Source organism: Neofelis nebulosa, chromosome 1 (assembly GCF_028018385.1).
Source record: "Neofelis nebulosa isolate mNeoNeb1 chromosome 1, mNeoNeb1.pri, whole genome shotgun sequence".
Classification (NCBI taxonomy): domain Eukaryota; kingdom Metazoa; phylum Chordata; class Mammalia; order Carnivora; family Felidae; genus Neofelis; species Neofelis nebulosa.
This window is the reverse complement of record NC_080782.1, coordinates 135,192,932-135,216,064: the sequence shown is the minus strand read 5'-3', so window position 1 is coordinate 135,216,064 and position 23,133 is coordinate 135,192,932. Positions and strand designations below refer to the sequence as shown.

At 40.3% G+C, this 23,133-nt stretch overlaps 1 long non-coding RNA gene across 1 annotated transcript in view; it reads left to right on the top strand.

Moving 5' to 3' along the window:
- Positions 1 to 17,058, top strand: part of LOC131516352 (uncharacterized) — a 36,184-nt gene extending 19,126 nt beyond the window's left edge. Inside the window, exons 3-4 of the long non-coding RNA XR_009264018.1 lie at positions 13,586 to 13,663; positions 16,914 to 17,058. This is a non-coding gene — a long non-coding RNA (uncharacterized LOC131516352). The remainder of the gene's footprint in view (positions 1 to 13,585; positions 13,664 to 16,913) is intronic.
- Positions 17,059 to 23,133: the final 6,075 nt, after the last annotated feature.

Here is a 23,133-nt window from a genome sequence, read left to right as displayed (position 1 = left end):
CTCGAACTCACGGACCGCGAGATCGTGACCTGGCTGAAGTCGGACGCTTAACCGACTGCGCCACCCAGGCGCCCCGAAAATTTTGGCATTTTAAATATGGTCTTTTGTACTTCGCTTTTTTTTCCACTTGCTAATATCTCCTGGAAATCACAGTTGAATAGACTCCCACCGGGTGTAGCACAATAGTTTATCTGATTAATCTCCTACTTGGACATTTAGGAAGTTACCAGCGTTTTACAATTATAAGTAATGCTGAAAACGAGTAACTCTGTGCATATTTTGTATCGATGAATGTGTATCTTCAGGATACATCCCCAGAAGTGAGACCTGCTGGGTCAACAGCAAATCCATTTGTAATTTTGTTACTTGTCCTCCATTGGGGTGATATCATTTTATGTTCCCAGCAGCAATGTATGAGAGTGCCTGTTTCCCCAAGGCCTTACCAAGAGACTGTATCGTCAAGCTCTTGAATTTTTGCCAGTCTGTTGAATGAGAAATAGTATCTCAGTGTAGTTTTAATTTGTACTCCGCTTATTGCTAAATGGAACATCTTTTCATATGGTTTTAACAGACATTTTTAGATCCACTTTGTGAATCATCTGTTCATATCTCTTGCTGATTTTTCTATAGAATATTTTCTGTCAATTAAAGAAACTTACCGTAGGGGGCCTTGGTGGCTCAGTCAATAAGCGTCCAGCTCTTGATTTCTGCTCATGTTACGATCTCATGGTTCATGAGTTCGAGCCCCACGTCAGGCTCTATGGTGACAGCATGGAGCCTGCTTGGAATTCTGTCTCTCCTTCTCTCTCTGCCCCTATCCCTGCCTCTCTCTCTAAAAATAAATCAACATTTAAAACATTTATTGTATATTAGAGATGATAGCCTTTTTTTTTTTTTCTGAGATCTATGTTGCAAACATTATCTTGCAGTTTGACACTTGTCTTTTGATTTTGTTCTTGGTGTTTTTGTTTGAAAGTAGATCAATTCCTGGACTTTCTAGTCAATTCCATTGATCTTTCTCTCAATTCATGAAGCTGGATGTGTTTTGAAGGTAGAGATGATAGGGTTTGGTGATGAATTTTATGTGGGGCATCAGAAAACGAGGAGTGAGGCATGACTCTTAAGATTTTGACCTGAACAAGCAGAATGTTAGAATTTCCACTATGGAGAATTCTGTTTTTGTGGAGAATACCAGGAGTTCTGCTTTGGAGATTTGAAATCTGAGATGCTCATTAGACTCACTGGTGGAGATGTGAGAGGGCAGATGGCAGCAGGTATAGAATTAGGGAAAAGGCAGGACATAGATATGAAGACTTAGCCACGTAGAGAGAGAATTTAAAACCATAAAACTGTTAGGAGGTTTGATGAAAGCACTGTGTCCACGCTGGGGATACATACCCTGATATCTTGAGGGTTTAAGTCACTCCCCAAGGAAAGTGCACTTGTGGGCCATGAATCTAGGGCTTGGCCTCTGTATTAGTCACCCAGGGCTGCTGTAACAAAGTACCACTGACTGGGTGGCTTAAACAGCAGAAATTCGTTTTCTTCTAATTCTAGAGGTTGGAAGTTCGAGATCAAGATGTCAGCGAGGGTGTTTTCCTCCGAAGCCTCTCTCTTTGGTTTGCAAGTGGCTGTCTTCTCCTATGTGTTCACACAGGCTTTCCTGGATAGCATGTCCTTGTGCTAATAACTTCTTATAAGGACGTTGGTTGTATTGGATTAGGGCCCATGCTGATAGCCTCAGATTAACCTAATCGCCTCTTTATTTTTGTTTTTAAAAATGTTTATTTATTAATTTTGAGAGAGAGATTGAGAGTGAGATTGAGAGTGCATGTGCACATGGGTGTGTGCAAGAGAGAGTGGGGAGGGGCAGAGAGAGAGGGAGAGAGAGAATCCCAAGCTGGCTCTATGCTGTCAGTGCAGAGCCCGATGTGTGGCTCAAACTGACGAATCATGAGATCGTACCTGAACTGAAACCAAGAGTTGGACACTTAACTGACTGAGCCACCCAGGGACCTCGAACATAATCGCCTCTTTAAAGACCTCATTTCCAGATACAGCCACATTCTGAGCTATCAGGGGTTAGACTTTCAACGAATGAAATTTGGGGGTATAACACTCCTCTTTCCATGATATCAACTTGTTACGTGTTTGAGAGGAAATAGGGATTTAGGGTCTAAAGGAACTTATTGTTTCATAAAAGACTTAAAATGATTACTTTGATGCTCAGGAGTTAACATTTCTCCTCTATTTGGAGAATATTTAGGTGGATGATATAAACACAATTGATAAGTAATATGATCCCACAGTCCTCAGATCTGCTCTCAGGGAGAAGGCCTTGTCCTCTCCAGGAAACACAAGATCTGGAAAAGCCCCTGACATAGAATTATCACAGCAGTAAATTTGGGTCTTGTCTGGGGGACAGAAGGAGGAACATATTTTACAATTGGTGCTAATGTTTATCTCAGAGTTGTTCTTTGACTACTAACTAATGTGGATTAATGGAAGTCAGAAACATCTTTTAGGTAAACAACAAACAAACAAACAAACAACAAAAAAACATATCCTAAACTCCATCCATACACTTTCAGTTAGAAGTAACCCCAAGGAAACTTTGCCTTTCAGCTGTAGTCTTTAGTTATATATAGAAATCAGGAGCCTAGACTTCTAAATTGTTGTAATTGATTTGTTAAACATTTGTATTTTTGGAAGTACATGAAGAAGAGAAGAACCAATCTGTCTGAGCCTCATGGAATGTTTCCATAACGTCTCCAAGTCACCTTTACTTGTAAAGTTCCTAAAAGTACTTTTCTGCACTATTTTGTAATCTGTTTTTCAATATTTTTTTGCTACTGGGTTATTATTCACTAAACTACAATGTCCTGGTGCTGGAAAACATCTTCATAAATTACAAACTGCAACTCATCGAGATTCTACAGGAGACAAATTGCTTCAAGTTTGCCTTCCAAGAATTTATAGTTATTTCCTAGTAACTTTGTCACTGACATCTGTGATAATGTTTTTGGAATTAGAATATGTTCTCTAACATTTTTGCTTCTCAGAATAAATGATCTGAATGGAGAAAAATCTGCTTCAAGACATTAGGCTGGAATAGAGGCTGAGACGACTTCGATTTTAGCTGATATTTAAATATTTAAAAAAAATACCATTTATTTATTATTTTTGAGAGAGAGAGATAACAAGAGGGGGAAGGGGCAGAGAGAGAGAGGGAGAGAGAGAGAGAGAGAGAGAGGCACAGAATCTGAAGCAGGCTCCAGGCTCTGAGCTGTCAGCACAGAGCCTGACGCGGGGCTCGAACTCACGGACCGCGAGATCATGACCTGAGCCGAAGTCGGCCGCTTAACCGACTGAGCCACCCAGGTGCCCCTTGAATAATTTTTTTTAAAGTCTAAGTTTGGAGGGCTAGTAAGACAGAATATTCCAATTGCCTTGGGTTGCTTAGGAAAGTGACACTGGGGCAGGGACGGTATTTGGATAATGGCAGCCTATCAGCTGATATCGTGGTGGGTAATGGACAGAAGAATGTATAGACACTGTAAAAGGAAATAAACACAAATCAGACCAAAATGTCAGTGTTGATCAGTCAATGAAGGTTAATTCATCCTTAAAAGTAAGAAAATACACCCTACTTAGAGCAAAATGTGGGAAAGAAATAACTTCTGATCACACGTACTGCCCATCTTCGTTGGATGGACCTTCATCTTTAAGAACCAACCTTTGGTTCTCTCTTCTGTGTGGTGCCTAGGCTTCGCTCACAAACATTAGCTCCGCCTCGAGTTATTCAGGTAGTCACAAAGGTACACAGCCAGGACTGAATATTTCAAATGCGGACACAACACCACATCCCTGTTTGGGCATTTCTTTTTTTGTCGGTAAACAAAAGTAGCCTCGGCTGCTGGAAACCTCTGGAAACGCTAGCGGATACCAATGACTTGAAGACTCTGCTAACGAAACCACTGAGCCGTGTGCTCAGTGTGCCCTTTAGGAGCTGTGTTCCTCAAATGAAATGGTTTTGGAAGCGTCAGGCTTCCCAGACAGGATGCCCCTCTCTCCTGTGGGCCTGACTCTGCTTCCTGTCCTTTGTCACTGTATTTTGGGGGAAAGTCATTCAGGACTCTAGTGTCCAGATGTTTTTAGTTCATTTGATTCTGCTGCTCCCTTTCTGGCAAATTCTGAAAACATCTCAAACCCAACCTCACCCACCCCAACAAAAACGTCAAACAGGTTAAATACAGGTCTCCCTGGCTCTATTGTGATCAGCCCTTCCTGCGTTGGTTGTTTTTGTTTGTTTAAGTTTATTCAGTTTTGAGAGACAGAGAGAGACAGAGCATGAGTGGGGGAGGGGCAGAGAGAGAGAGGGAGACACAGAATCCAAAGCAGGCTCCAGGCTCTGAGCTGGCAATACAGAGCCTGATGCGGGGCTTGAATCCACGAACTGTGAGATCATGACCGGAGCTGAAGTCAGTCGCTTAACCCACTGAGCCACTGACTATCAGAATTCATTGCTTGCTTTAGAGAGTTGTGAAATGGCAAAGTGCGTGTGCTGAGCCCTTTAAATGCTGTCCTGTGGACTTGCTGTGTCCCTGGGCCACAGACAGAGATAAGCTCTGGGACCTTGCCACTTGACCTAAACTGTAGTTTTGGGTCAGGTTTACTTTTATTCTACTCCTGACAGGATCCACTGGAGGGACAATAGAACCATAGCTTTGCTATCACCAGAACACAACAGAAAGGTCTGGAACTTCTTTATTTTTTAATTAATTAATTAATTAATTAATTAATTTTTTAGAAAGAGTGAGTGAGCAAGTGCATGAGTTGGGGAGAGGCAGAGAGAGAGGGAGAAAGAGAATCTCTTGCAGGCTCCTTGCTCAGCGTGGAGCCCAGTGTGGGGTTTGATCTCACGAACCTTGAGATCATGACCTAAGGTGAAATCAAGAGTCACAGGCTTAACCACCTGAGCCACCCAAACGCAGGACTGGGCCGTCTTGAAATCATACAGATATGTGTAAGAAAAAAGTGAAAACCCCTTGATCTCTGAGACCACCTCCCCCCATCCTCAATCAATGTGTAATCAAGAATATGCCTTTATAACGTTTTTTTTTCTCTAAATTCATATAGGTAGAAAGTTAATGAATAGGGTGAGTTCCCATTGTGGAAATAAATGAAGACCCTCCCCCACCCCAAATGAGAACAAGCAGAGACTATGTATTCAGAATTTGCTACAGCAAGGGAGCCAGCCACCATCACTTGCATTCAGCGGAGACCCAAAGGCGGGCAAAGAAGAGGGAAATCCTTGCAGGGGAAGAGGGAAGGCATAGGATAAGTCCTGATTGGAGGTTGTTGGCATGGGGAAGCTGCAGGTGGGCTAATCAGAAGTAGGGCATCTTATATGATTGCTTGGGGGTACCTATTTGGCTTTTTCCTATTGGTCCAAGGGTGTGAGCAGGGTTAAAACTAGGGAAGCTTAAGGGCACCTAGGTGGCTCAGTCGGTTAAGCATCCGAGTTGGGCTCACGTCACGATCTCTCGGTTCATGGGTTTGAGCCCCACTTTGGGCTCTGTGCTGACAGCTCAGAGCCTGGGACCTGCTTCAGATTCTGTGTCTCCCTCTCTCTCTGCCCCTCTCCTGCTCGGTCTCTGTCTCTCAAAAATGAATAAACATTAAAAAAAAATTTTAAACATGAGAGAGCTGTCAGTTAATAAATAATCAAGTTTTGGCTGTTTTGCACCAAGTGCTGCCAGGGTAAGCGACTTCCTGGGCTGTTTGCTACAGAGTTCTATTTTTATTTAGGGTCTAACCTTTCTGTCTGTATATGCAGTCTCTCACCACAAGTAATTATTTATTCATAGGTACTCTAAATATCCTGAATATGTTCCCATTGTCTGTTGTATACTGGAAATCATAGTTTCTCCCAGACTGTTGTTTTTCATACTTATAAAAGTGTTGTTTTACATTTTTATATAAGCAAATCTTTTTCTTCATGACTTTGAAAATATGTAGCTTTCTAAAGAAGGCCACCCTCTTTATAATATTACAACAAATGTCTCCTAAATTTCCTTCTAATGTTATTGTGGTTTAAAAAATAGCTTTGTGATCCAGACAAACTTAATTTTTGCACACAGTGTCAGAAGGAACTACAGCTTTCTTTCCTTTTCCAAATGGGTAGCCATTTGGAGTTACGCATTCTTCCCCCAGCGGCTCAAAAACCCATGTGCTTGCTTCTGGGCTTTGCTCTTTCGGTCTATTTTTCTGCTTTCAGACTAAAACATCACAGTTTATTTTGAGGAAAATATCCTCTTCAGTTTTAGCTTCTTTCTTTAACTTGCATCATTGAGAAAAGTTTTTATTTTTTTTTTAAATCGAGAGAGAGAGAGAGAGAGAGAGTAAGGGAGAGGGGCAGAGAGAGAGAGAGAGAGAGAGAGAGAATCTTGAGCAGGCCCCAACCCTGGGATCATGACCTGAGCCAAAATCAAGAGTCAGAAGCTCAAATGACTGAGCCATCCAGGTGCTCCAAGAGAAGTATTTTTTTAATTTCAATTTTCATAGGCTTTCCCTCTAGGTATTTTATAAAATTACTGCTTCATAGCACAAGAATGTGGTCTAATTTCTGCTTTTTGATTACTGAAGATTATTCTGGTCTAACTATGTCAATTTTTGTGAAGTTCTAATAAGTTTCTGAAAGTAATGTATATTCTCGATTTCTTGGCTTAAACATCCAGTCTTGTTATGATAAACCTCAAATCCTCTATGACCTTACCGTCTTAAACAGTTTCTAAGACATTTATATTAAATTCTCTCAGTACAATTATGGATTTGCCGATTCTCCCCTGAATATCTAACAGCCTCAACTTATATTAAAGCAACGTGATTAGTTGTGTAAATGTTCATGAGTATTATAGTGTCTTGGTGGATGTCAGATCTCCTATCTCGGATGCCTCTTTCCCAGTGTTGGAACGCACATCCGTAATTGGGAGGTGAATGGAAATCAAAGCAGAAAGCGACTAAATGTGGATTATTTTTACCTGGACACAACTGGGGCTCACAGTCTCCTCAAAAGAAAACATGACAAAGTCCTTTACCTGAGAAGCAGCAGATTCCTCCTGGGACTGTCCGGAATCACCACAGCCACAATGTGACCATGAGCCCTTCCTGCCCTGGTGTTTCTGTTCCCACATAGTCCACTGCCCATTTAATTACTTACTTTTAGACTTTAAGACCATTAATTAGAAAACCTTTGGGTTTGCTGGGCTTTTTTGTCTTGGCAATGTTCCTTTCATGCTCCTACCATTAAGTATTGATTCTGTAGGTCAGGCTCTCCCATCCTGAGTACCTTTTACTCTGTGCTTGTTATACTATCTTTAGATAAAAATGTTGCGATGGGAAAGAAGTGGCTGTTTAACGGCTACTAGGTTACTTTTTTGAGTTGAGATGTCAAGCATTCAGCGAAAGGGTGCCTGTTCTCCCCCAGCCTAGAAGTCTGTTTTGTAGCTCTCGAGACTTGGAAATCACTGAATTCCAAAAAGCTGCGATTTCTTGTACAAGCAAGGGTGGAGAGTACCCAGAACGATACCAGGGGTTGTGAGTGCCATGGCCACTGTGACCTTAATGGATAGTTTAGTTTTTGTGGATTTTATTTTTCTTTTCAATCAGGGCAATTAAAAGTATAACTAATGCAATCACATTTGTATAATGTTAGTAGGATTAATGTTAGTAGGATTCACGTGTAAATTAATACATTCTAACAACCCATTTGTATGTCAGGCTACACACCCCAGTTTTTTATAAAAATGGACATTAGCTGGAAACTACTAGTAACAGTAAAGAACACAAAAGAACCCAAAGAATATCCCTTGAAGTATTGACAAACATTTTAGGGAGAAAACACCCTCTCTTAAAGACCATTAGAAAATGGTAGAATACATGGAGAACTGCTAATTGTAACAGCATTGTCTGTAAACTTTCCAGAAGTTCAGAGAAATTTTCTTCTTATATAGATATACCTTGGTTATTCCAGACATAGCTTTTACAGACAAGACATCTCTTTCTAGTCCTATAATTTTGAGCAGGCCAGGTAACTTAAGGAAGTTGGGGGCATATAACATTTCTCCTCTGTCTTGGGGTCTCGATCTCTCCCAATTATGCAAAAGAAAAAGGCAAACCTACGTCTATCAAGTGCCAGTCATTTGCTGAGTACTTTTATATGCCCTATTCCACTTTATCTTTACCACAAACCTGCAGTGTTAGGATCCACTTACAGATGATAAAACTGCAGTTCGGATTAAGTTTCATACTTGAATTACTGAGCTTCGAATCAGCAGGGCCAGGCTTTTATACCAAGTCAGAACTTCTGGCTTTCAAAATCATTATCGTGTCACGGGAAGCTCTTGGTTATATAGGGGAGTCAGACAGTAGTTGAGAGTAACCTGGGGACCCGCTACTTGTGATTAGCATCTGAAGTGGGGGCAGTCTGGTAACGTGGAGCTCTTAACCTGTGGGGACTATGCTAACTCTAGCCAATTTGTGTCACATAACTCACACAGCTGGCGTCAGAAGAGTTTAGTAGAGAAGAAACACAGGAATGCTTTTCCTATTCCGCAACAATAAATTACCAATACCTTTGTAACAGAGACAGCGATTCAAATGCTTAGTCCGGTTTGAAGTATGAAGAATACATCATGATTCGTAGGACTGGATGACTTCTTTATTTATTATCATCTACCATGTTTTCTTAATAAAATAACATGGAGCAGGGGAGCCTGGGTGGCTCAGTCAGTTAAGCCTCCAGCTTCGGCTCAGGTGAGGATCTCGCTGTTAACCTAGCTTGAGCCCTGTGTCGGGCTCTGGGCTGGCACCTCAGAGCCTGGAGCCTGCTTCGGATTCTGTGTCTGCCTTTCTCTGTGCCCCTCTCCCACTCATGCTCTGTCTCTGTCTCTGTCAAAAATAAATACACATTAAAAAAAATTAAAGGGGCACCTGGGTGGCTCAGTCGGTTGAGCAATCGACTTTGGCTCAGGTCATGATCTCACGGTCCGTGAGTTCGAGCCCCGCGTCGGGCTCTGTGCTGACAGCTCAGAGCCTGGAGCCTGCTTCGGATTCTGTGTCTCCCTCTCTCTGCCCCTCCCCTGCTCGCAGTCGGTCTCTCTCTCTCTCAAAAAATGAATAAACATTTTTTAAAAATAAAAATAAATAAAATGATGTAGAGAAAAACAGAAAATGATCACCCTGAGTTTCTAATGGATTGTTTACAGGCTATCCTATTCAATATTAGAGACGCTAAGGCATCATGGTTAACAGCGTGGACAATGGAACTATGAAGACTAGATTTTACATGTTTCCAGCTATGTGACCATGAGCACATTATCAATCGAAGACCCAGTTTTCCCACTTGTAAAGTAGGCAGAGTAATCACAAGTGCCTCACAGAGATCTGAAGGGATGAAATATGATAATGCGTGTTCTTTATACATTGAATGACTGGTAGTGAGTGCTCAATAAATGTCAGCTATTACAGAGACGCTTTCCATATGAAAAGTGTGTTCTGATTACATTTAAAATGGAAATTTGGCAGATAAAGGACAGAAGCTCAAACCCAAATCTTGCCAGCATGTTATTTTTTGTTAATGATATTAGCAGGATCAGAATGACTTTCCGTTCATCTGGACAAGTGCACAACCCCTGACCCTGTGAACTTGGGTGTTGTGGAAAGCTAATCATCCCCAGCAATGTCAGTGTCAGGGCAAAGTACCAGCTGGAGGAAATTTAATCAGAGATACATCTTCCACGTTTTTATGTTACATTTTATATACATTTAACCTAACTAGAATATTCATAGAATAGGAATAGAGAATTCATAGAATATTCATGAATATGGCTTCTTATACCTCTCATGTCTTATTTCCTGGGTTAATACATTCTTCCATCACACACACACACACACACACACACACACACTCTATTCAGATAATCATTTATCGGCTGATTTATTGATAATTGTAGAACTCTGTTGGCTAGAAGAGGTCACGGATCATGAGTTGACTCTGTTAACAGGGAAGAGAAACTGTTGTAGAAAAGGGGTTGGAGAAGCAGAAGAAAGGGAAAGAACAGACACTAATAGAAAATGCCAAATAGAAGAGAAAAACCATCATAAATAAAAATATGGAGACCAAGGGGAAGCCATAAGGAAAAGGAGTATTTGTTTGGTGTGAAAAATTAGTGCATGGATGACTGAAGGAGAAGAAATATTTGAGAATTTCTTATGACTGTCACCTGCGCTTACATTTCATACTGTTTCCCTTAGCTAATTTCCCTAAGGAAAAGAAGGCTATTGTCCATCTACAGCACTAAGAGAAAGTGCAAGCTTAGACCGTAGTCACATTAAACATTTGCCATAGCTTTATGTGCTTACTCTTCACAAACACTGGCTTAGTTGCAGTTTGCTGGCTCTACACTAGAACTTGAAAGAGGGTTACACGCTGAGAAATAAGATGATTATCAGGGTTCCCAGGTAAATAGGGCAGCGCACTGGTCAGAAGAGCCAGTGTCACCACCAAGACATAGTTTTCCCATCTGTATGTAGAAATCATCGTATGTGTCCTTCCTTCATACCCGAACAACAAATGAGTCAATGACTAGATGTGGCCAATGAGGTGGAAACACACTCCTTACGTTTAACACTGTAAGGCAGCAAATTGCAAATGGATTGCAAGATGGCGAGGTCTGGGAGGGGGCAGTAATGAGAGTTTAGATCACCAGTCTCCAAAGGAAGGATACGCCATCCAGCCTGCAAACAAGATTCAGGCGAATGTATATGCATATCGGATGCAGAGTGATTGGTTGCCGGGCTAGGCTTCCATCACACAGAGAGGACAAAGGAAGATTCTCGTTTGGGGAGTCTGAGCAGCCTGAGAGAATTATGACCTGAGCTGAAATCAAGAATCTAACACGCAACCAACTGAGCCACCCAGGCATCCCCAAAGATTCTTTTTTGGAGATTAAAAACTGAAAAACTCCATGAGAAGTTGAAAATAAAGTTAGAGAAATGGTCAGAAAGTAGAGCAAAAATGACAAAAAATAGGTGAGAAGCGATGAGAAACTTAGAAAACAGTCCAGAAAATCTAATACATATAAAAGAAGTTTAAAGGGAACAAGAATGTGCCATTTGAAATAACATGGATGGAACTAGAGTGTTACTACGCTAAGCAAAATAAATTGGCCAGAGAAAGACAAATACCGTATGATTTCACTCATATGTGGCATTTAAGAAGCAAAACAGATGAACATAGGGAAAGGGAAGGAAAAATAAAATAAGATAAAAACAGAGAAGGAAGCAGACCATAAAAGACTCTTAAAGATAGAGAACAAACAGAGGGTTGATGGAGGGGAGGTGGGTGGCAGATGGCATAAATGGGTGATAGGCATTAAGGAGGGCACTTGGGAGGGTGTTGGATGTGTACGTGATGAGATGTTCAGTTCTACTCCTGAAACCAAATACTATGTTATATGTTAACTAACTTGAATTAAAAGAAAAACTTGGAAGAAAATAAATAACTTGTATTTTTAAAAAAATGAACAAAAACAGAAAATATAGAAGATAGGAAATCATAATAATTGAAGGCATTTCTTCAGGACTAAAGGTCACAAATGTCCAGATTAAGAGGGGTCCTAGAAGGCCCAAACAATGAACGAAAGTAGGTCTACGTAAGGCACGTCACTGTGAAATTTCAGAACCGGGCACAGGAAAGATTCTCAAGGCGTCCATATGGAAAAACAAATCATATACAAAATGTTAAATACCTTATCAACTCTGTAAGCTAGAAAAGTGGAGAATTCTTTCAAAACTCAACAAGAATATTATTTCTTAGGTAGAATTTAATACAGAGCCAAAATATCAATCAAATAAGAGCAAAGAGTACAGATGTTATCAAACGTGACGGACATCATTTTCCAGAAAATGTGACACACCCAAACTGAGGGAGCAGGAAAAAAACATGGAACACAGGAAACAAGAAATCCAACACAGAAGAGAGGGAAAAGGAACCTTTGGGACAAGAGTGAGGAGGGATTTCAAGAAGGCTGCTCTGTACCCAGGATGCAGGGTCAATGTGCCACAGGTTTAGATGGAAAATCTGTAGCCAGGGACAGTGCAGAATGCTTTTCTCTGTTGTGGACCTTCCCCCAAACCAGAGGGAAGAGATAGGTACCAGGAAAGTCCCTGAAACCACTGATAAGATCCAGGATGATATATGATTGAGAATGAAGGGTGGCATAATAAAAAATTATGGTCTACGGTAGCCTGGGTGGCTCAGTCGGTTGAGCGTCTGACTTGGCTCAGGTCATGATCTCATGGTTCGTGGGTTTGAGCCCCGCGTTCGGCTCTGTGCTGATAGCTCAGAGACCGGATCCTGCTTCGGATTCTGTGTCTCCCTCTCTCTCTGCCTCTCCCCCACTACTGCTGTCTCTATGTCCTTCAAAAATAAATAAATGTTAAAAAAAATTTAAAACATTTAAAAATTATGGTTTACACGAAAGATTGATGTCATTTTTTTTTTTTAATTGAAATCCTGGTAAGAGCTTGTGGTTCCCATATACAAGAATGAAGAAGAAAACACAATCCTACCTGAGTAAGAATATATCACCCTTATATCCAATCCTTCAGACGCTACACTATTTTTCCATTAATAAGGGATAGGTACCTCTGGGAATGTGATGATTGCCACTTTTATTTTGAGAGATCATAATCATTATGTATAATAGAAGCAAGGACTGTATCAAAGTCAATCCTGGCAGGAAATCTGGAAGGCTGGGAATGTCTTCCCCGGATGGAGCAGTCAGGGGGAGGAGAGAGTCCTTATAAAATAGGACAAGGTCTGTAGCTCAATTTTGCTTTAAGGAATCCCATGCTCTTTACATGGGTAGCTATGTTGAAGAACATAGAAAAATTGTTTTTTCTCTGGCAACTGAGGTGTTCTGTGTGACTGATTTTCAGTTCAATTCTGGGAGATTTCTGATTGTCATTCCTCACATAGGCCACTCCAAAATACATGCCTTTGTATTTATTAATCTTTATTAATCTTAATTAATCTTTATTAATAAAGATTAATCTTAATTAATCTTTATTAATAAAGATTAATCTTTATTAATCTTAAGATCTAGAATTCTAGGGGCACCTAGGTGGCTTAGTTGGTTACATGTCTGACTTTGGCTCAGGTCATGATCTCACAGTTCGTGGGTTCGAGCGTCGTATCGGGCTCTCTGTTGACAGCTCAGATTCTGTGTCTCCCTCTCTCTCTGCCCCTGCCCCCACTCGTGCTCTATCTGTCTGTCTGTCTCTCTCTCTCTAAAATAACATTAAAAAAATTTAAAAAAGACTAGAATTCTAGTGATTTTGTCAAAGAAATATACACTTATTAGATTGTTTTAGTCTGCTTTGTTTTGTATAAATTAATGGCACTCAGTTCAACTATGGCCAGTTGTTTAGAATATGTAAGTGTTTGGGATGACATTAGCATTAGTGAATGTCTTTGAGAATTTCACTGGTGAGGTACTGTTTTTTCTTTGTGCCTCAGGACATCAGGAGGACGTGTCATGGCTCCATCAGCCACAAGTACTACCTGGAAGTGGAACATGTCTCCACACCTATGACAGTGGGTATTCTCTCTTCTTAATTGGTTTTGATCCATGCTTTCCCTCAGACAATTTGAACCATGCTGTCAAAATCCATCTATTCAATTCATTAAAGTCTTCTCTCTTTAATTTTTTTTTTTTTTAATTTTTTTTTTCACCGTTTTTTATTTATTTTTGGGACAGAGAGAGACAGAGCATGAACGGGGGAGGGGCAGAGAGAGAGGGAGACACAGAATCCGAAGCAGGCTCCGGGCTCTGAGCCATCAGCCCAGGGCCTGACGCGGGGCTCGAACTCACAGACCGCGAGATCGTGACCTGGCTGAAGTCGGACGCTTAACGGACTGCGCCACCCAGGCGCCCCTCTCTTTAATTTTTGTGTCAAGATTTGACAGATAAAATAATGATAACTAATGGTTATTACTGAAATGAAAATGACTTTGCTTTTGTTTACAAAAGTTACTAATGAAGGTCAAAGGCAATTTTTGTTTTGTGAAAGGAAAAATTGTTTTAAGTTTATTTTCACGTGACTAGGAGAGATCAGAAATAGTTCAGTTGCAGCCTATCTGAATTAATTGCTTATGTAGAGAACTTGCAAAGGAATTTCTGCATTTATGTTTTATGGCCCTGATCCTAACGTCAGATTTTTTTTTAAAAAATTGTATTTCATAGCTGATATCTTCTGTGGTTTATCCTCCAGAAAATCATATTTGTCATGGGCGATTCTGCAGAGTCTCTTTGGTTTGCCTAGAAAACACACCATCTAATCCTTTTATTTAGTTGAAAATAAACAATGAGGACCAGCCCATTGTGAAACTGTCAGACTGTAACTGTTACAAAGCATATGAATTAAAATATATATTGGAAGTTGCTTTTAAAGACATAAGAGCTTTTAATGCCATCTGCTTTGCATTAACCCAGCAAAACTCCTATCTGACGTACAACTCACTATTTTGAGTACCATTTGGTATTCCCAAAGTTTCTGAATATCGGCTTTGAATCTTATGATGTGAATGAAGTTAAAAATCACACAGCTGGTTATGTAACTTACAGTCATAAACTTCAGGTGTGAAAAATAAAGGCAACTTTATTTTTTAATTCTGAACTCAGAATAGAATGCTTCCGTTTCTTACTCAGCCAAATAGCAGGAACTTTTTTTATCCGGTTACTTTCAAGCAATCTGTGTTACTTGTAGATTTGATCTCAAGTGTCTCTGGTAAATAGATCTAGGGTTTCCACTTCCTCTTTATTCTCCCTCTTCTTCCGAGGTTGAACGATGTTCAGGGGTGGGGTTGAGAGAGGCACGTGGTTTTACTCCCCATGTGCAAAGGGTACTTGAGGGTATCACACAGTTGGGTGTGTATCTGTATGTCTGTGTGTAAATACTCGGGGAACAAAGGACCCCTGCTTGATGCATGCCTCTGTGGATGGCACTACCACTTTGGATTGGGCTGGAAAGGATGATTGTATGAGGCATATTTTGGAATACAGATTGTGAGTCTAATTTAAAGATCCTAGAGTATGTAAGGAGATTTCAAATTCCTGGTTGTCCTTTTGTCGAGAAGTTCTAGGTTTGTCACGGAAGGAAAAACACTGCTGAGAGAGGCTGAATGGCTCCATTAATGTTAATGTAAGATGCTTTGAATAATCAGGCCATACCTATATATGTATATATAGATATAGATGCATGCATATATGAATATAAATTTACATATTAATGAATAACTATTTATATGTTAATATGCACAATATACATATGCACACAATGAATTTACATATTATATACATATGTGAATATATGACTTTACACACTAACATACACACTATATTTCTCTTATTTGAATTTAAAGCATTTTGACTCATATCTCTATATATGTTTGAAATTTTGTAAGATTGTACAGGGGTGTATACATCACACACTCACACAAAGCAATTAATGCTCTCCATTCCAACCTTTTCCCCATTATTCAAGATACTTAGGTGAAATATGTTCTTGGAATACCATGAGCCTAGAAGAAAACTTTGGTGAGACTCCTGTGCATAATCTTGTCGCTTCCCCATGGCAGGGCTGTGAAATCCATAAAGGAGGTGTGAGAGTCTTCCCACTTCTCATTCACACTTGTACGACTGCACCCACTCACCCCAGAAGTGTTTCTAACGGGAGCTGTGCACCTCCCCCCTCCCCGGCCCCTCTGCTGTCCCTTCAGCACTCCCTCTCCTCAGGCCTTCAGGGTCCTCTGAGAATCTAGGGCCTGGCTCAAGCATGAGAGTGCCTTGTACCTTCCTGTCTTGTGTGTGCAAAGTGGACACAAAGAGATGAAAGAGAATAAGACTCCAAATAACACAACCACGTGCAAATGTACCGCCAATTGGTTGCTGTGGAAACTTTCCTGAGAGCCGTGAGCCTTGGATTCTAAACTAAGCTCAGGATGTCTGGTGTCAGAAGGTGACACGCTTTTGTCCCACACCCCAACACCTCAGGCTTTGAAGTTTTCTTCACCTGATTTTACACAAGGGAGGAGAAAGGGAACACTGTCCACACTGTCCTGCTCTCATGCAACTTTTTAAAGAGCAAAATCATGGCGAGAGCTAGGCTCGCACAGCCTTGAGGTGACAGGGAATTTCTGGCCATCCTATTGGAAACTAGACTCTTCAGAAATAACGTAATCTTTTTCAGAATGTCATTTTTGCCTTCTTGGCATGAATGTATAAATCATTAGTACTCTGTGGAAAGGGGCTTTTTTTTTTATTTCCCAACCATCAGAACTCTAAAAGTTTATTTGTTATTGCTGAAAATGTGTGGATTTTGGAGGTTACCGGCATACTCAATCACTCCACTTTATTAACACATTCAGAGTGATTGCAGAAACTAGTTGGCAGGGCTCTGGAAGAAATACTGATATAATATCTCTGAAGGAGGCTGGGTCCCTTTACTCCGGAAGAAGGAGGCTGGGTCCCTTGACTCCGGAAGAAGGAGGCTGGGTCCCTTGACTCCGGAAGAAGGAGGCTGGGTCCCTTGACTCCGGAAGAAGGAGGCTGGGTCCCTTTACTCCGGAAGAAGGAGGCTGGGTCCCTTTACTCCAGAAGTGAGCAAAATAGGATATCCCTATCCTATTGTTACTCATGTCTTGGAGGAGGCTGGGTGCCATGGTTAGTTGTCATTTCTGGTGTCTGTCCCCATCACGAGGACCACTACTCCCCACAGTGTAGAAAGGGATCTAGAAATGAATGCAACCATGTTAAAGTTTGCCTTCTTTTCTTTTAAATATCCAGGAGCCTGCTTGTTGATCCCCACATGCATCCAACCAATAGTAACCAAGCATGAATGGATACAAGTATCTGAAGACTTAGACACAAAGCAATGTTTCACGATAGATTTCAACATTGCATGGCCATGCAGGAGGTTCAAAATTTCTTCTCTGCTCTGCAAATCATTTTGCCTCCTTACCTGGAGGAGAGAGTGAAAATGAGAGAGAGAGAGAGAGAGACACCTATGTTCCCTACCTTCAGCTACAAAGTAATTACTAAAATAAATGACTTCTAAATGAATCTGTGAGAATAAATGAGACATTTTAAGCAATAAATAGTGAATTCTGGCAGGAAGAGTTTCTCTCATCAGAAAAGTCAGTGAATATAATTAAAAAATGTGAGGAACCAACCCCTTTAGATATGCTGGATATATATTTATGAAGTGTATTTATGGCCACAATGTCACCTTTTCTAAACACATTTCAAAATTCTTCCTGAAAGCTTGCCTAAATAAATATATATTTATGCATGGCAAAAAAAAAGAGAATTCTTGTTATTACTTGTGTCTAGGAAAAAATAAGCACATTTATAACTTAAAATCCATTTAAATATCTATTCTTGGGGCGCCTGGATGGCTCAGTTGGTTAGGTCTGACTCTTGACTTTGGCTCAGGCCATGATCTCACCATTCGTGAGATCTCTCAAAATAAGTAGATAAACATTTAAAAAATATATTTATTTTCACTGCTGATCATTTGTTTATTTAAAAATATTCTGCCTTCATTAAAATTTTTGAATACTCATAGGAATTTAATAGCAGTGACAAATTCAGTTAATTATCTCAAATATTTATACCTATAATAAAGGCATATGGTTTTGCTTAACCTAAAAATTGTTTCCTGTTTTAATCACAGGACTATATACTGAAGAGTGATTTGTGAATTTTCTCACTACTTTTCCTTGATATGGTCATTGACCACTCATGTCTTTGGCTGCCAGATATATTCAAGAAACATTTGTGTATGCCTTTATTAGAGACCACACCAGAAACATTAAGCCTGGTTGAAATACGAGCTCCTTGAAAGGCAAATCAATATTTTTTTTTCCCTTTCTCATTGCAGCTAATGACCTATTTAAGATTGAGCCACTTATACAAGAAAATTTTTTAAAAAATTTAGAAGTATAAGTGGGTTGAAATTCATGAATTGACTAATTACGGTCATAAGCCCATGGGTAGCTGAAGCATATAGCCAATATGATGAAGTTCAGATGATTACAGCATTATTTAAATAAGTTCAACAGAGATTAGAGGTTTTTCATTATTTATGTTTATTATGCAAAGAGGCCCCTTACAATCATAACCTTAAAAATATTGCCATGTATACTATTCGGCATGAATATTTTTCACTTACAATCTGTGTATATAGTCATTACTATCAAGACTGTGTCTTAAGTGCTCCTCTGGGCTGGGCTATTTAGGCTTGCTTTGTGAGGAATGAGGCGCCTGTCTCCTTGTATATGAGAATCTCGAGAAAGCTCTTGGGGCGAAAAATACCTCCCTCTTTGCCTGTAATTCCATCTGTGATACACACTCATTCCTGCCATTTTGATTCCCTTCAATATAATCCTAATTAAAGTACAGGATTCCAGAGAAAGTCATATGTTAAGGCATGAATATCCATCAACATCATTGTGTTGATCACAACTCCTTCCTAATTGACAGCTAGTTGAGAACAGAGTGCTAATGAAGTTGGTAAATTTTGATGCAGGGAAATATAGAAAGCACTTTTTCAAGTCAGCATGTGAATTGACAATACAAAGGGTCAGCACTGAAGACAATGTCTAGGAACAACTCTGGGACCCCAAATAAGTTAAACTCAGTTCCTATATGACCCTAAATGTCAATCTAAGATATAAAATCTGTATACATGCAGACATGTTAAACATTCAACAGTTCCACTACATAAATAAATATTCACATTATAACATTCAAAGGATGATATAATCTATCTACTTTAGTTTTTTAAATATTTATTTTTGAGAGAGAAAGGTAGGGAGTGAGCGTGCATGAGCAGGGGAGGGGCAGAGAGAGAGGGGACAGATGATCCGAAACAGGCCCTGTGCTGACAGCAGACAGCCCAATACAGGGCTCAAACCCATGAAAGGTGAGATCATGACCCGAGCTGAAGTTGGATACTTAACCGAATGAGCCACCCAGGTGCCCCTAATCTACCAACTTCAGTAGACACTTATTTATTCTAGTAGGTAACACTGAGAATCATCAGAATACATATTCAGAGGAAGCAGATTTGGGAGAGACCCCCACATTTTTTCGGAGGGAGCCAGCAAGATTTTAGGGTGTGTATGTTGTGGGAGGAGCTGTATATTTGAAGAGAGAATATAGATGTCGTTGACCTAGGAAAGATGAAAGAAGAGCTTGCATTATGAAAGGTAGAAAATGAGCTTGTATTGTGCCAGACAAAAAGCTTCAGGTTCAAAACTGGTTGCTCCTGAACACTATCAAGCACAGTAAGTTTATCTTTTCACTTCAATTTCTAGACTAGGGGACTGTTCTGGGACCAGACTTTTTGATTGGAGTTTTCTGAGTCATCTTTATAGCTTGCTTTTCCTATATAGCAAAATTTGTTAGTCACCAATGCAGAGGGAGAAAAGAACCTCACACAGTTCTTACAAACTCAGCAAAATTTTCAAAGTTCTTTCCTCAGCTGTTGGTATTGTGGGCTAGTAACATCATCAGTGAGTTTCCAGAAAAATAGGCGTTGCAGGTGAACTGCCTTACAGGATGTGAATTAGGCACAAGGATAATATCTACTGTGTGTGTGTGTGTGGGGGGGGGTGACCATAAATATTGGGACAGGAGATCTAGTATGTATGTAGGGAACTTGGGGTTTTCTTCCAACTGAAATGACCTCAGTATTGTTCTGATAACTGTTGAGGAATGCTACATGATATCCAACGTTTACTCCAACTTGGTAATTCTAAGATTTTTCCTGTTGGAATGAAAATAGTTTAGACCTTCTGTCTTTGGTGTTGCTCAAGTTTTAGAAGTCTTTAGACTTTCATAGAGGCGCTCATCTGTATGAATTTCTAGCTGCAGTCGTGTGATATTTTTTTAAAAAGTATGAAGATCTGAAAGTAAAAGATTTTGTCTTGGGCCTTGCATTAGCTCTCCTAGCGATCTTGCTACTCATTGAGAAAGACTGTATCCATGGTGATCAGGAGAGTAACAAGTGGGAAACTTTCTCAACTGGAACGGAGCCCATTTCTCCCCCTGAACAACAGGTAAACTCACACCACAAGTTACGAGCAGAGTTCACATGCCTAACTGAAATCCAGAAGTACCATGCAACTCTGAAAAAATCTTTTCAACTATAGATTTTTCCTCGACTTGGAGAGATGTAGCCTTATTTGAATTATTCTGAAAATGCTCTTCAACACCAAGACGCATAAACAAGCTTGAGATTTCTTTCTTTCTATTTGGATTTGTTTTCTGCCTGTCTGTCATGCAGAATGATAATGGGCTGAAGCCGTTGCTTCCATTAACAATCATGGCTCGTATCCCATCTTTTCAGTTCTGATGCTAATCACGGCAAGGCCCCAGCAGCCTCTTGAAGCGCCACGGAGCAATCCATGTTCAACTGTGACCGGAATTCCAAACGTAGAAAGTAAAAGGTAATGTTTCCAAATAACTTATCAAGAAATGTTTTCACACGAGCACAGGCCAATTTGAGCATCTCTTAAAGATGTGACATTGCAGTTACGTTCATTCCCGTTCTTCCTTCCTTTCTCCCTTCTTGTACTGGTTTGCACATTCCTGTGATTCTTGGCATTAATATTCATTGCTGATATTACAAAATCTGATTTTCATATATTGAAGAAAATATGGCGGTTGCCTTCAAAGGACTCATAGGTGAATTGAAACAGTGGCAGAGGACCTAGGGCCTGGGCGTCAGAATTGGCGCACCTGTTTTTGAATGGCCTATGAGCTATGGATGCATTTACTTTTTTAAATGATTGTGGGAAGGGCACCCGCGTGGCTCAGCTGGTTAAGCATCCGACTCTTTTTTTCTGCTCAGGTCATGATCCCAGGGTCCTGGGATCAAGCCCCAAGTGGGGCTTCATGCTGAGTACGAGCCTGCTCAAGATTCTCTCTCTCCCTCTGCCCCTCCCCCCAAATACTAAGCAAAAATAAATCAGTGATTAGGGGAGAAATCAAATGAAAAATAATATAATTTGACACGTGAAAAATTATATGAAAGCCAAATTTCAGTGTCCATAAATAAAGTTTGACTGGAACACAGACACATTCATTTGTTTACACATTATCCCTGGTTGTTTTCCTGCTCTAACAAAATTTCTTGGTAAATACTAAGACTGCCTGGCCCACAAAGCTGAAAATACTTCCTCTCTGCCCCTTTATGGGAAGTTTCCTGACCCCTGACTTAGAATATAAAACAGTGAGTTCTAAAATGAAGACAGGAAGGGGTGCCTGGGTGGCTCATCGGTTAAGCGACTTAGTTGGGCTCAGGTCATGATCTCACGGTTTGTGAGTTTGAGCCCCGCGTCGGGCTCTGTGCTGACAGCTCAGAGCCTGGAGCCTGCTTCAGATTCTGTGTCTCCCTCTCTCTCTGCCACTCCCCTGCTTATACTGTCTCTCTCTCTCTCTCTCTCTCTCTCTCAAACATAAACATTAAAAAATAATAAATAAAATGTAGACACAAAGAAAGTGATGCTCTGAGGGGAAATGAGTTAAGTGCCTTGGGTGGTTACATTTTCCATAATCAGTTATTAGTACTTAATATTTTCAAGACATCTCATATTCGTGGAGGTTTTTTTCCCCCACCAAGAGTATTTAACCATAATGGCCAATGCAAGCTGAGGTGACCCTATAATTACAGTGAGTCAGAAGGAAATGGCTTTTTCCAGAGTAAATAAGAAAACTGAATCCATAGGAGAAGGAAAAATTTGCTTTATATCCAAAATCTTCTAAATTTCAATAAATAAATGGGTGTTGCTAACAGAATTAGAGGAGAATTTTCTACTGTCCCTAGTAGAGCCTTGGCAGTTCAGGGGCTGAACAAGAGTCTGGGCCTAGAGTTTCACATCTGAAAGAATGATGGGTGGAGAGAAGCAATGCTTCCCTAAGATTCTCCCACAGAGCTGACTTCTAAATTCACAGCCTCCTCCCCTCTACCTACTTCACCATTTTGCATTCAATTCCACCCTATCTTTGAGGTTGAGGACACTGACAATGCATAAATCCATTGCATGTTGTTTTCAGATAACAGGTCTTACAAATATATATATATGTGTATATATATGTATATACACACACATATACACATATATGTATATACATACACATATATACATATATATGTATATACATATGTATATGTATATAAATATACATATATGTGTATAGATATACACACACACATATATACATACATATATATATGTGTATATATAATTTATTGTCAAGTTGGCTAACATACAGTGTATACAGTGTGCTCTTGGATTGGGGGTAGATTCCCTTGATTCATCGCTTACATACAACACCCAGTGCTCATCCCAACAAGTGCCCTCCTCAATGCCCATCATCCATTTTTCCCTCTCCCCTGCTCCTGCCTCCAACAACCCTCAGTTTGTTCTCTGTATTTAAGGGTCTGTTATGGTTTGCCTCCCTCTGTCTGTAATTATTTTTTTTCCCTTCCTTCCCTCCATGGTCTTCTGTTAAGTTTCTCAAATTCCATATATGCATGAAAACATATGATATCTGTCTTTCTCTGCCTGACTTATTTCACTTGGCATAATACCCTCCAGTTCCATCCATGTTGCTACAAATGGCAGGATTTCGATGGAGGAGAGATTCAGTGAACAGGTCTTAATCACCAGTTATTTGGGTACGTGCTTTCAGATGGACATTTTCAATGCTCCACTCCTCTGTGAAGTTTCCGAAAGTCCTGTCTACCGGTTAGTGTTTCAAAAGAGGAAAAAGTCAGGGAGGAAGGGAAGAAAGAACAAGCTTTCGAGAATGATGATCCTGACTCCTCATTAGCGCCTTACACAGTATGCCTTTTAAAAGGCACACTCAGCTGTTGAAGTGTTCCCAGGAGTTAAATAAAGCGCAAGAAGGCACTCACGGAGAGCATATGGGGAGGGTTAGCACACCTATCCTCATTTCACATCTGAGAAAACTGAGGCTCAGAAACATTAGTCAA